The sequence below is a fragment of the Aphelocoma coerulescens genome, chromosome 9 (genome assembly GCF_041296385.1).
Source record: "Aphelocoma coerulescens isolate FSJ_1873_10779 chromosome 9, UR_Acoe_1.0, whole genome shotgun sequence".
Lineage (NCBI taxonomy): Eukaryota > Metazoa > Chordata > Aves > Passeriformes > Corvidae > Aphelocoma > Aphelocoma coerulescens.
The window spans coordinates 4,541,657-4,556,554 of record NC_091023.1 but is presented as its reverse complement, the minus strand read 5'-3'; the positions used below and the strand labels follow the sequence as shown (position 1 = coordinate 4,556,554).

The 14,898-nt window shown below is 42.4% G+C and overlaps 1 protein-coding gene across 14 annotated transcripts in view; it reads right to left on the bottom strand.

Annotated features, from left to right (window-relative positions):
• FAM168B (family with sequence similarity 168 member B) overlaps positions 1-14,898 on the bottom strand; it is a 528,280-nt gene that overhangs the window by 382,444 nt on the left and 130,938 nt on the right. For 11 of the 14 annotated variants that reach the window (XM_069024330.1, XM_069024319.1, XM_069024321.1 and 8 more), the window contains one exon: positions 14,363-14,697. The exons of 1 other annotated variant lie outside the window; for it this stretch is intronic. The gene's annotated coding sequence lies outside the window, so the exon portion shown is untranslated. Of the gene's footprint in view, positions 1-12,168; positions 12,293-14,362; positions 14,698-14,898 lie in introns of all 14 variants that reach the window. 2 more of the 14 variants (XM_069024325.1, XM_069024317.1) reach the window with 2 other exon arrangements.

The following is a 14,898-nucleotide window of genomic DNA, read 5'->3' as shown; positions in this document are numbered from 1 at the left end:
CATTAAAATCCCAGGTCTGTAGCTTAATAGCCCTCTTGAAAAAATTAACACTACAACAGTGACTGTACTCCCAAATCCACATCCATGGCTGCTCTCCAGGACTCCCAACTTCTACAGCTCCCTGGGCAACAAGTTTCATAGGCTAATTCAATACTGTGTTGTCTTTGCTAATTTCATTAAAGCTCCTTGTTGAGTTCATACCAAACTGCCACCTCCTGCTCTCAGCACTCCCAAATCTCTAAGTTTTTAAACTCTAGACATTGCATAACTTCATCTTAACCATCTAATGAACTGTAAAGGACTCCTATATAAAACAGCCCTTTGTGACTAAGGAAAGACTCCGTAGAGCTATAAAATAGGAACCATGGAAAATAATGATTCATTTTTCAGCTTCCAGGAACATTGCTGGTTTCGATGCAGCCCACAGAGGAGTCATAGATGCTGCTTGCTAAATTCCTGACTGACTGCAGTCAAATATATCACACTGGACAAAGGTGAACTCCAGCAACATCACTGGATGCCTTTGCCTGATGCACCATCATTTCCAACTGCAACTTGCTGGGGTTTCTGCCAGCCCATTCCCTGCCCATTGTGCTGTACATTATTAGCAGCAATGGAAAAGAATGTTCTTCATACATTATGACAAAGGGTTACAGAGAATGAGCGAACAATTGTCTTGCTGGGCCAGTATCAGTACATCTCAATTCAGTTTGGACTCCCAGCATCTATGGAGAGCGCAAGATCTACTACTCATATACTGTGGTGAGAAGGTCAGTGTCTGGTGAGTAGGTTTTATGCTCTCTCTACAACACATATATCAGATTTGGAATTCCTAGTGCATTTCTCTTGGTCCCATTATGTGCTGACTGCTTTTGTTCCTCACATACATTATAGAACACAACAGATATACGTTAGCTGGGAGTTAAGTCCGTGAGCTATTCCCAAGGTTAGCAATACTATCTATTGTATAGAGCACCCTGTCACTTGAAAGGATAACTTGGTGAATGGAGGCATTTCATGGAGCTCAGTTTAGGCTCAGTCCTTGCATGCTGGAAAGCTTTCCAGGTTCCTGGACCAATCAGAGCCTAAATGACCATTCAAGTTATTAACGTGAACCAGGTTCTTTAAAAAGCCTGTACATTTCTGTCTATTCCCTTTTATGCAGTGTTCTAGCAATCTTTTCAGTACAAGGACTGTTTCCTGCCACATGTCCTCTGACAGAGGTAAATCATATGGCACAGCTTTGAGCATGGGCCCTGAAGAAAGAAGTTCAGTGCCTGGTCTCTGTATAAAGGATGAAGGACAGCAGGCTGCTCCAGGGGGAAATTTGGATTTGACCAGGAAATGGTTACTTTATCTCTGCCTCCACATATCACATTTCTTCAAATGAAGAGTCAGATTTTCAGTGAGACTTAATTACAAATTAAAATTTGCTTTTTTATTAATAAGGACAGTGGAAGATTAAGTTCAATCAGCTGGTTTGTTGAATACTTATGCTATCCAATTAATTTTTGCTTTTAGAAATATATTAAGAGAAGATCACAATCAAAGCTGGATTAATTTCAAAGATGAATGCCACTTTTTATGCACTGAGTATTAATCTATTAGTAGCTCCTGTGAAGTCAATTTGTATACCTTCTTGTAAGGTATACAAATACTTTGCAGAAGAGGGTAACGTATAGCTGGATCCCCTGAAACTCAGTACCTATTTGTGGAGAGTATTCTATGATGCCATACAGTTATGCTAAATTATTTACACAATTACTAAGACACTCAATGAGAAATTTTTTTATTCCCCACCCACAGGATATAGAGGAACCTTCCAATATGTCCAAATGTAAATATAAAACCAGGCTCATCGATAAAAGCCCAAACCAACCACTGATTGTGCACGATGTTTGGTACACACGCTGATGTCTCAGTAGTGCTTCCTTTAGCCAGAGTGCAGCAGCTACTGCAAACACAATCAGCAAACTCAAATTCACTTCACTGCACAATAAAAATCTCCCACAGCTGACATGTGGATGTTGAAAGCAGCTCCCAAAAGCCTCTAGATTTCCTCAGCTAGAAGTGCTCCAAGGTCTCTGCTTCAGTACAGCTTCTCTGACAACTGCCCCTCCACCCCCGATGTGCCTCAAAAAGTTAACAGCTTCTGTATTTTGTTATTTCCAATCCCCGGAGCTGGCATCCCTAAAAAGAAGACATAATGGGTGAAGCAAAATCCTAACCCAATATAAATCCGAAGAAGTGAATTCAGGTAAGTTAAGAACACGACTGGGAAGCACAAACCTCCTTCCTGGTGGAGGCTGTATTCCCTTTCCTCAAGGAACTCCAGTAGCTCAGAAATGCCAAAGGCAGATAAGCAGCTGCTACATTTCTAAATCTCTGCCCCTCCACATACAGCTCCCAGCACGCAAGCAGATGCAACTGCCCCCCGGACTAGGCCTCCCTGGTCATTATGAAAGCTCTGGTCCAACAAGGTGGAACTCTCCCCTTGTGTATTTTTCAATTTATCATGATCTTCAAAGGCATTTTAAAAATTCACCCAGAGCTTGCAGAAGCCTACTGTAAATAATGGCTGGAAAAACCCCAAACTGCCACAAATAGCATAAAGAACAAAAGAACATAATGAGCTGAAGTGGCTCAGATTCCCAAGAGGTTTATTTCAAGATTGCCAGTAAAACTGGAAAACCCTGATTACAGGCAGGATATACCCATGCACGTACACCTCTGGATCAGAAGCTATTCTGACCTGAACATAGCAACTGAATGAGGCTGTACTCACTGGCCTAAGCTTCCACCTCTCTCCTACCCATCCCTTCACATGAAGAACATCTATCAGACAGGAGAACCAAGCTTTCAGAGGAAAAAACCATACAAATAAACCCACATCCAGTTTTAAGGCCTGAAATCATGCAGCAAGCCTAAATCCATGTCCATTAGGTAAACTCTTGCTCCAGCGATTATTTCCCTGGTTTGAAAGCAAGGCAGACTGAGTAAATACTGGGTTATGCACAGCACACTCACTTTATGGACCACAATCTGCATGTGCAAGACCCAGAGCAGGAACTGGGCTTTTGATAAAAATGACTTCATGGAAACAGAGAGAATAGAGTTGCTTCTGACACAGTGAGCTATAAGAAGCTGTTTTTTCCAGTGCTGCCACAGAATACACACCTGACACTGGCTGTCTTGTGCTGTGTGATACCTTCTATTTTCAAAATATCTTTGTCTGGTCTATAAAAATCATCAAGGCTCCGAGGCAGGATATGATCTAAAATGTGTCTGTGCATGTCACTCTTCCTCCCTGTGCCCCAGGTAACCACATAACCTTGAGCTTGGAATGCTTTTTATCACACAGTTATTCCCACTGGCAGTGCTCTGACTTGAGATAAGTAGTCATAATGTGTTCTTCTGATGTACAGGGTGTTCTGAATGGTCAGCAGTATGCTGTGCTGATATATAGCTTTTCTAGAACAGCACTAGGCATTGAAATGCTGGTTCAGGAAATGTGACCACAAGTTCAATTTTAGAAAGCAACTCTAAAAACAGTGCCTCCTTACACAACACGTCTGTCAATGAGTTCCAGAGTTATTTTTTTGACAAGGATAAATTGGGGGGCCTATCTTTTGCTCCTGTCACTGCTGTGAAAAGCTTTGGGAGAGAGTCAAATGTCACCTTCTGCCAAACAGTTTGCAAATGTGTAGTTCTGTCACAGAAGATATTAAGGGAATCACCCAGGATATCACAACAACTTAGTAAGCCATCTGGGAGAATATTTAACTCCCTGAGATGTGGCAATAGCTTTTTGCAGAGTAGCTGTGCTGTCACCATGGAATAGGCGTGGTGCTTTCACAGGGGAGACAGCCTCTCTGGTGAAAACATCCTACCAGACTGTAGCAGCCCCAGCCACACCTTGTCCTGTCCTTAACTTGGGCTGCCTTTGCACCTCAAAAGCTGCTCTGCTTTGTACAGCAGTGATCAGACCTGGACTCAGTAGCTTGTACTCTGCTGCAAAATCACTGAGCTACAGAGGAGCTACAGCAGCAAGAAGCCCCTTTAGGAACTTCTCCTGTGCAGGTCAGTCCTGTCAGAAAGGTTAGCAAGAAGTGAGAAAACCATCCACACAAGGCACACCCTTAGGTGCAGCAGACAGTATTCAGCCAAAGGTCTTGTGTGAAGTAGGTAAGTCTTGTGTAAAGTACCTGCCTTGTTCCAGGACAAGCACTGGGAATTGGTAAACTGTGTACCTGGGCTGAAACTGCTTGTTCAACCCTGCCAGCTGCAGCTGCTCAGGAATTAACTATGCTTGTGGGGACAGGCTGAGCAGGCACTAATGAATTGAGGAAAAATGGTCAGGGAAATTTCCCACTTGCAAGTGTTTCATGACAGTTTGGAGCAGCTTTACCCTTCAGCAGCCCAATATCCCTGGCAAGCAGCCTGCTTGCCACTACATCACTCCAAATCCCCACCTGCGAGATGCTTAACCCTACTTTCTCACTTGCAGCAGTCCTGGGACCATCACAGCACAACTCAGCTTTTATGCTGTGGTCATCTAATCTGTTTTGCTGTCTCTCAGCTGAGAGAACAACCCCAAGAAACAAGTTTTCGTGCCTGAAGGCACCGACTCAAGATGTTGCTGCAAATCACTGCACCACCTTTACATGCTTCTGTATGGGAACGAAGAGCTAGTTGTGCCCCTAGGAAATTCTTCTGTGTCTTGTATTAAAACACAATTAAAATAGGAATTCATCCTGATAAGCAATTTATAATCACGAGAAATGTCTTCACAGTCCCAGGAGCTGCATTGCCATGTCAGGGGCAGCCAAGTCAGGCTCACTGCTGTGCCTTACAGCCTGTTGGACATGAACCAGGCCAGAAGGATCAGCTCTACAGGCACAGGTAACTAATGCAGAGCCTTGACTAGTGAGTCTGAGATGCACCTGACTGGGCTTCCAAGTGCTCGTGTGGCTGCAAGATACATGGGCAGGCATGGCTCAATGGAAAGCAAACACCTGCAGAGCACTGTGGCCTTGGCAGGAGCAAGTTGTCTTTGCTTCAGTGTACTGCATCCCCCAGCAGAGCACAGGGCAGCCCTCTCACAGCCTGGGGTTACTCCAGCCCTTCATTTCTTGCAAACAACTGTAATTGCGCTAATTTAAACCAATTTTGCTGGAAGACTGTGTGGTTCTCCTAGAAAAGGAGCAGAAGTTGTAAGAGTAATTTGCCTGGCAGAGCACACCTAGCTCTCACTTTAATTCACTTTGGTACCATCTAGCCTCTTTGAAGAGTCAAACACTAGAGTAACCCCAAAATTATCCATGTGAAGGATTTGTTCGTAACTGTGGAATTCAGGCAGTGAATACAAAAGGCAGTTACTGCCTAAATAGAGAGAGGGCTAAAAATTACAGCTTAAGTGTTTGATTTAAATTCCATGGAAGTTTCATGAAACTTACACGACTTTCTGGGACCAAAATTGCAAAACGCTCGAAAGTCCAAGACAAGTTTTGTGGTTTAGGTTTGTTAAATTCTTCTTTCCACATCCCCCATGCCTTATTCTGAACCTCCCATCAGGAGTGGGCATCAGGGCAGACAAAGATGATATTTTACAAGTTCTCTGACTCTCAGGAGATGTGGCCAGTGGGGCTTTGGGGTTTGTTGTGGTTTTTTTTCTTTTTTTTCTTTTCCCAACCCTTATGTCCTGGCTGCCTGATGGCAAGAATTTGCTGTAGAGCTCCAACCCCTGCCCTGCTGGCCCAGGCACTATCTGGAGTAACACTTGAAACCCTGAGTAGCTCTGTAGTAGTTGGCAGACTCTTGTGGAACAGGACCTTTTGTGCAGAAGCTGTGCCCAAAAATATTTTTAAACTTTTTTTAGAAGCTTTCATTATAAATTCAGGTGTTTTAATTGGAATTGGTGTTTACTATGACACCACTGCAGTGTTTCCTCTCTGGAATTGCTGAAGTTTTTAGCTCATGGTTTGAGTTCCTAAGTTTGGGGAAGCAGAACCCATTTGGCTGGTATTTTTTAATTACTTTGGTAGCTGAGAAAGTGTCTGTAGGGCCATGACAGACACAGAGCTCCCCTTGTCACATGCAACCATGAAATGAAAGGAGTTAAACCAGGGTTTGACCAGGCCAGGAGTCATGACCAGCTACATGCAATCCACAGGTCAGGTGACTTGGCAGCTACTTGAAGCTCACTAGATTGTTTCAGCTGCTGCGTGGCCGGGAAGTGAGAATAACAACATGCAACTGGGAGCCAGCAGCACCTAGCAGCCTGAGGGCTGAACTGGGGGCTCGAGCAGGAAAGCTGGCTGCTCACCCTGGCTTTTCCAATGGAGGGAAGCTTTTGACATGTCACTTCCTCTGGGCTAGAGGCAAACAACTTCCAAGCTACTGGATACGGTCTTCACAGTTCCTATGTGCTCTCCTTTCTATCTGTAATCTGTCTTTTCCACCTCAGCTCCTTCCCTCTCTGCATCTCAGTTACCTCCTCCACATCATGGAGGAAGCAGGACAAAGACAGCCTGTCCATACCACTAGTGATCCCCATTTTCACCCCTGACAGAGCTAAAGCCAAACCTTCTGGCCCTGCAAGGATTCTCTCCAGTCTGCCATCAAAGAGAGATGAGAATGGTTGGCAGAAGGGAAGGAAGGAGCATGGGCCAAAATTCCTGTGGGAGGCCTTTGTGGCAGGCAGAGAGGGAGCAGGGGGTCAGAGGACCTGCAGACTCCTTCTGTGTTGGTGCATCTATATGCTTGTGAGCCACTGTTGCAGACTGCTACGAACCATCTACATCAGGACAATATTTTGTAGAAAGGCCTCAGCCCAAAGAAACTATGGGTTAAATGCAGCCTGAATAATAGTAATACTAACAATAATAATAATAATAATAATAATAATAGTCAAAAAGAGTTTCAGGATGTATGTATTGCAAAACTGTTACTTTCACAGACCCTAATGAATACGCTCTGGCTGCACCTTTTTCTTGGTGCCCGTTAATTTACAAGAGTGGTTAAGATCCTGCAAAAAGTTAGTGTCCGAAATTCCCATCAACATCAGCATGAGAAGGGACCCAGCCCACTGCTGGACCATCTCCTTGGTCCAAAACCATAACATCACAAACCACATCAAACCTGTCTTACATCTAGTGACAATGCTGCCAACTCTAACCCAAAATGTGATTATAAAGTAACCCACTCCATAGTAATTAGTATGGCAGAACAGGTGAGGTAGCAATCAAGCCCCTCCACACCAGAGGGAAAGCAGGTCCTCTGCCCAGACTTAACCATCCCATGGAATAATGCACACAGTTTACCAAAGAACCGGGTTGAGCTGATATTTTCCACAGATAATTTCACAGCAATAGGAAAATCACACTGATTAGAGCCCTATACCATTTTCTAGACAATAATATTCACATTTTCTTAATACCAACTGTGCTACTTAATTGCCAGGGAGCATAATTTTCTACAGCTAAACTGTAACCACCACAAGGCATCCACAGCATCCAACGACCTGGCAGCACCTTCTGCTGCTCACTGATGGTGAAACTGGGCCAGGTTACTCACACCATCTGCTACAGAGGGGAGCCAGGCACTGGGGGTTGCTGGGTGGAAGCCCCATTAGACAGAAGATGTGCAATTTAGATGGAAGTAAATATATTTTTTAAATAATCAGAGTGGAAAATAGAAGTCAAGGGAAATCTTCCCTCCAAATTCAAGATCTTTCCAGTCCCACAGAACAATCCCTGGATTATTAACAAAACATTACTTTTGGGTACTTGTGGTCATTTTTACTCTGTTAGGGATTTCCAACAATAGTTGCCAACACTGAGAAACCAGCTTTGACTAGAGCTGACTGAGAAATCAGAAGTGGTTTTGGTTTCACATCAGATTAAAACCAAAGTAATAAGAAGCCCAGAAAAGCAAATAGCCTGAAGCCTGTGCCTTTCAGTCAGACTGGAACCTCGGTTTGCACTACCCTGCAAAGACACCGTAAGTCAGCAGTTACTCTCCCTATCTCTCCTGTTATCCCCTGCTCTTCTCCTGAGCAACTTTCCTATGAAGGTTAGCCCAGTGCTAACTGGCCTTTCCCTAATATCAGGGGCAAAGCACTTGTCTTCCATGGGAAGAGCGAAGTCAAACTTCCCCATCTTCAGTAGCAGTAAAATTCTACTGTTCTACATCAAAAGCAAATTCAGTCAGAGCCACTTTACCACAGCTGGTGCTCAGAAAGGTTCATCTCCAATAGCCAGGCCTTGGGACAGTGGGGGCAGGCTGGAGCTGTCATGCTTGCCCATGAACTGAATGGGACCCTTTCCAGCAGCATCATCTGCTCCTGCCCATGCAGTCTCTCTCAAGCCCTTCTAATAAGAATAAGATAACAGGCATTTTAATTTGGGCCTAACAAACTTGGCTCCTGCTTCATTTACAGTCTCTATCAAATATACAAATAGCACATATAATGCAACTCAGTCGCTTGCCTGTCTTCCATGCCAACTCTCAGCACAGAATTAATGTTTTGATGGAATAATAAACCTCTCAAAATCTGAGCTGATAATGGACAGTCACGTTAGATGCTTAAATTATAGCAGCATGAACAGCCTTGCAATAATCAACCCTGCAACTGCCAAAATGTTTTCATTGTTCATTAACTGGAACCTTTTTTGCATTGCTAATCCTAATGAGCTGCCATTCTCATTACCATTCCAAGCACTATCTGTAGCACGTCTCTAGATTTCTTTTCCACCCAAACATACAATCTTATTCAACTGGCAGCCTGTTAATGCATTAAAAGCACAGAAATGGCTGCTTTAATGCAGCTGTAATAAATCTACAGTGCAAGCACCTTGAGGGGAAAGTTCAGTTCAGTCTTCAAGAACTTTTGCTTAAGTAGAAAAACAGAAGGTCTTTTATTGATGAGACCATACAGTAGAGTTTAAGCTCCAAATCCAAAATCCATTGAAGTTAATGTGAATCTTTCCATTGATTTCTGTACACACTGAACTGTTTTAACTCCCTCCCTTCCTCTTCTGCTCCTCTCCAAGCATGAATAAGTGAATCCCCTGCAGAGATAGTGAATTTTCTTGCAGTGAACACAAGTGATGTCTATGTAGGGAGGGCTCAGTACTCTAATGTACTGAGTTACCAATGCCATTTCCTCTACTCTCAGTTCACAATGGCAGAGGTCAAAGAGTTCAAAGCATCCAGCAATCTGTCTCAGTCCACAAGGCAGGTCCTTTCTTTGCTGAATTTATGAAAATTTTGCACAAAATTTACCCCAGACTCTGAAAAGGTGCGTTTCATCTGCACTCTGTTTATGAGAAGGAGCAGCCCAGAGCCACTGGCTTATGTAGCATCCATTTTCTGTGGAGGAAAATATGCAGAAAGCATCTTCTATAGCAACAGACTCCAGTTCCAGATGTAAGCAGCTTATTTGTTAAAGGAGAGCAGAAAATAGAGACTGTCACTTCACACTCGGTTGAGCATAAAAAAAAACAAACGTCAGCAACTTGTTAATGGTGGGCAGCTCACTCACATAACCATGAGAGAAGTTTTCTGAAGGAAAAGCCAGATGTGGAACCTGGTTTATTTTCATTGTGACCTTCTTGGTTTTAGGTATAAGAGCCCCAAACCAGAGGATGTTAACAAAGTATTAGGCATCATCTTCAAGCAATTTCAGCCTTGAACCACTGATTTGTTCCAGAGAGACCGTTGTTTCCTTCAGCTGGGAAACAGGGAATATATCTCTCTCCCCTTCTCAAAAGCAACTGTATCTGCAGAGAATACCACATATGAAGACATGGTATGAATTGTTCAGATGGGGCTTTTTATAAGTTGTTCTTATGACAGAAAGTTTCAACATTAAAATATCTCCAAATGGAAGTAAGAGCTCTGAGGTCTCAAATTAAGCTGAAGCAGACACACAGATAAAACATTGCATTTTCTCTTCTTCAATATAAATTCATAACCAACTAAATACTCATTCCACATTGACAAAGGATTTCCACACTGACAAAGGCTCTGAACACATTAATTAAAGAGGAGTTTTGTATTTGAAGACAGCTAAGTTTTCACAAAAACCCACATAATTTAATTTATTCCATCTGATTACTTAAAGCAGCAAGAGATGTTATACACAGGCATAGAATAATTTTTAGTTCTTGTCCTTACTTCTCTCATCTCCGTGGATCAACCAAAGTGTTTCTTTACAGTTTCCAATATAAAATTCTTGAAGCAATGCAAACATTGAATACCATACACTTGAGACACTGCCCCTGGGAAATCAAATAGCAGGCCCCAGGGACAGAAGGGTGAAAGGCAGATGTAAAATAGACCTTTCCTAAAAAAACCTCTCCAAAATATTCTTTTCAGGCTATGACACAAGCCACTGGCTTATAAAATAGCTACTTTCAAGAAATCAATGGGCTGAACTTGGACTCAGAAACCAAAATTCCAGCTACAGGAATTGTCACCCAAAAGCAGGTCAGGAAGAGCAACACTAAGGACTTCCTCCACACAGATCAGTTCCAACCTGTATAAGCCTCTTGAGTGCCAAGACTCAAGATAAATCTTTTTAAAAGAGAATTGCACTTCTAAGTTGGATAAAGAGAAAATAATTCCCATGTGTAAGTCAGTATGACTAAACCAGATGTGTCACAGAAAGTCCCATGAAAACTCATCCCCAAGGTCTCACCAACTCCCAGAGCATTGTATCAGACATTTTGACACTGAAACTATTTCAAAATTCTAAAACCCCATCCACCTATTTTAGTACTTCTCAAATATCATGGTATGAGGTAGCAGAAGATATTTTTCTAGAATATTCTGTTACAGCCAAGGTCCAAAGGACTTGTGGTCACCCAGCCTCATACTTCTGAAGCATCCCTGCTTTTGTGCCACAATTTTAAGTTCCTTAGCACAGACTCTATAACCTAAAATCTAACAGATTTTCCCTCACTTTATCATAAAACCTCAAAAAAGCAGCAAAGCTGGTTTTGAACTAGTCAGAAGGCAGACCCTCGAGACCAGGCTAAAACTTGCATCAAAGAGAATTTCAAGCAGCCTCAAAAGCACATGCAGAGAATGGTTTATATTCTCTTCCCCAGAGATCTTTTAGCTTAAACAGGCAAGACTAAGGTCTGCCTTTGATTTGGCCAAGGCCAGACAGACATTAAACACAACTTTCAAGAATGAATGCTTATGAAATTCATTACTAGAATGTATGGAATTCTCCAAGACCTCAAGATATGCTACAGTATGGTTCAATTTCATACCAGTTTCCATGCAGGCACAACTAATTTTATTATGCAAACTTGATAATGTGTTTGTAACAGGACTAATAGAATCTTGACAGAACAATATTGCTAGTAAATACACTTAAAAATCCTGCACAAAATGCTATCACATCCAGGCTGCACTAAACTCCTGTAGCTAGTTAGATTGAAATGAGGACAGAACTCATCCTTAGCCATGTACTCATTAAGTGACAGTTGTATCACAGAATGGCTTGGGATGGAAGGGACCTCAAAGATCCTCTTCTTCCAGCTGCCTGCCGTGGCTGGGGAGAATCACTGCCCTGAGCTGCTGGCCACACTTCTCCTGATGCAGACCAGGACATGGTGGCTTTCTGAGCTGCAGGCACACACTGCTGGGTCGTGTCCAGCTTCTCACCCACCAACACCCCCATTTCCTCCTCCTCAGGGCTGCTCTCAGTCCATTCTCCACCCAGCTTGTAAACATGCTTGGGGTTGCCCTGACCCAGGTGCAGCACCTTGCACCTGGCCTCGCTGAACTTCATGAGGTTTGCACAGGCCCACCTCTGCAGCCTGTCCAGGTTCCTCTGGATGCCATCCCTTCCCTCCAGCATGCCAACTGCACTACACAGCTTTTTCTTTCTTTCCTTAAACCAGCTTCTTAAATGAAAATTCAGAGAACTAAAAATGCAATAGGTCCAGAGTGGAAAATCTGTGGACATTTCATCTATACTGTCAAAGGTAGACAAAGCCTGACCACACTGCCACAAAAAAACTACTCAGTGAAGCAGACGGTTCCATCTCAGTGCAATTCAGCTGATTATAGGCTTGAATAAACCCTGTAATAACAGAGTTGTATGACAAGCAGAGGGTAGGCCAGGCAGAGACTACCTTGACCTTCACTAACCGGAATCCAATAGGCAATTATCCATCCTTTTCTGCTCATCCGATGCAATCACTTAAGGAAGAGATGGGACAAGTACTGATGAGATATCTCTTAAAAAATTTGACCATTAAACTCCAGGAAGCACCTACAGAAGAGGGAGGAAAATGATTCCAAATTGAGACTGAGACAATGTGTTAGAAATAGCAGTATACCACCAAAAAGAAAAAAACAAACCCAAAAACCCTCATAGCTCTAAAGGCTTCTACTAGCTCCAAGATAAGTGATATGCCTGACAGACAAATGAGAGTTGAAAAGATTGCCTGATGTGGAGCAGTCTGAGATGAAAAGAATCGAAACCTCTGTTTAACAGAAGTCAGACTGATCCCTGGGTGCTCCTGCGAAAGAAATCAGATCACTCCATCACCGTATTTTTTCCCCTATGCACCAGCTACAAGTTGCACTCAGAAAAAATACTTGGCATGAGAAGAGCTTTAAAAAACCAGTAATTTAAATTCCATATTAGGAGGCTAATTTTTTGTGTTTCACAATGTGAAATTCCATATGTTAGACTGTAATGAACCCTGAGGTAACTAATGACCGTGGAAGGCATCCTTTCTTGGACTTGACTTTGGCTTACATGGACACTAGTGAGCTGCACAGAGCTTGAGGAGGATCCACAGATAAAAGTCTTCCTACCTTACTTCAGATAAATACAAGAGCACAAAAAGGTACCACCAGTGCTTTCCCTACTTTCCCAGGAGAGAGGAACCAGGCAGTTGCTGCTGGAACACTGCACCCCGGGTTTCCCTGGGGCACACACTGCACAGCAGGAAACATTCAGAGTTGTTCATGTGTGTTTCCATGCAGCTCTTTTCATATTCCTTGCTTTGTAAGGAACTGCTTGGAGCAACCCCTTTATACAACCACTAAGACAACAGAGACATCAATTTTCAACCCTTGTTTTTGTCCACATACCTTGAAAAACAGTGGGAAGCTTGATTTTTGTCATATATTTCTGTCTAAACCTGAAAAATCTGTAGATTACATTTCACACAAGTACCACCAGGAATGCTGCTTCCATATTAAGGTACAGTTTTAGGTTGCCACAGTGCAAAGTCTGATGCTGTGGGAGCCACTCTCTAACCAGAAGTAATACATGCAGTAACACTGCTTTTTCCAACAGTTCAGTGTTTGTCCTAAGTTTCCCAGAGATTTTTCCAAGTAATTTCCTGTCAATAAGCCTGACTTTAAAAAATCCTGCCAAGCAATTAATCCAGGTTTTGGATGCCCAGCATTGAGCATGTAACCACAACATACAGGAAATGGATCCTTTCTGCACTTGAACCAGCTCTCAGAAGTGAAGAGCATTCCAGGATGTGCAGTCTCAGACACTTTGGATTCAAACACCAACTTGACTGCTGTTAATCTGCCATCTCTGGCTCTTGCAAGCAGGCCCCACTTGGCTTCCTCAGTTAAATATTTCAATTCCCAACCATATTGGAAATCCAGCCATTTTCTATGGCATAGCAGCACAAGCAATATTGGCAATTACACTAATGTCCTGTTTATCATAGAAACATAACCCCTAAGATCTGCAGTTGAGAAAGGAACATTTTGTCTCCCATGTGGAGATGGCAAGCATATCATTAGACAATTTACTGCTATTGACAGATCCTATATGTACTAATCTTCTGCTAAAAACACTGAAATACACACTGACAAAATAAAGGAGAAATCCTGCCAGCTCTTGAAATAGGTGTTTCATCCACATTATTTAGACAATAATTCAGATCACAGTTGGAGAGTGAACACTAATTTGTGAATTTAAGCATAGATTTCCCTTGTCATTTTATTCAGCAAAATGCTTTGTTATTGGAACTCTAGAGAGGGAAAGAAAGAAAGAAAGAAGATACAATTATTTAAATAAAATCAGGACAGAGCATGTAAAACGGGATTGCCTAAATGCAACATATGTTGCCAGCTTGGTTCTGACATATTTTGAGGTTTCTTCCTCAATAGTTCTTTAGATAGAATGGCATGACCTCATTAAAAGGGTAAACTGGGGAGGTATGACTTGTTTCTAGATATGCGAGCAGCATGACTAAAGCCTGCACACACTTTTTTTTAGCAAATAAAGTTTATAAGCTCTCCTATCCCAAACATGGAATTTCAAAGAAGAAACCAAGCACACAGTAAAACACAATGTGATACTTACTTATGAGTATTGGCAAAGGATATCTTCAGTGTCTTCACAAGCACTCAGCATTCAGTGAGATCACACAAATCTCTGCAGAAATACAGAAGCCAGAATCCAAAATATTTGCCTTCTATACAGTTTGAAAGCATAATTCTCTCTTGTTTTTCACCATAGGAAGTGGCTTTTCAAGATGAAGCCCTCACCCAAAAAGCAAGCAGATGATGCAGATGAAGGCAGGTTTCAGTCAGTCAGTTCGAGTTCACCCTCGGGTTGACTGCTCAGAAACCACCAGCTTGTGAAGATCTTCAAGCAGCCTAATGCTCTATCCAGGAAAGTGTTCTATCCTTTGCCATCTGTATTGTATTGGTGTCCAATGTGGGGAAAGAAGAAGGATAGTGTTAGAATAGGAATAATAAGTTATTCAAAATTACATAAAACAGTCACATGTGGAAATAGCAAAATCTCCTCTCTCCACATGGAAAAATTGCTTGGTTTTTTTCCTAATTTAAAATGCTAAAATTTAACTAACAGTTAACACAGCTATATCTTTCCCA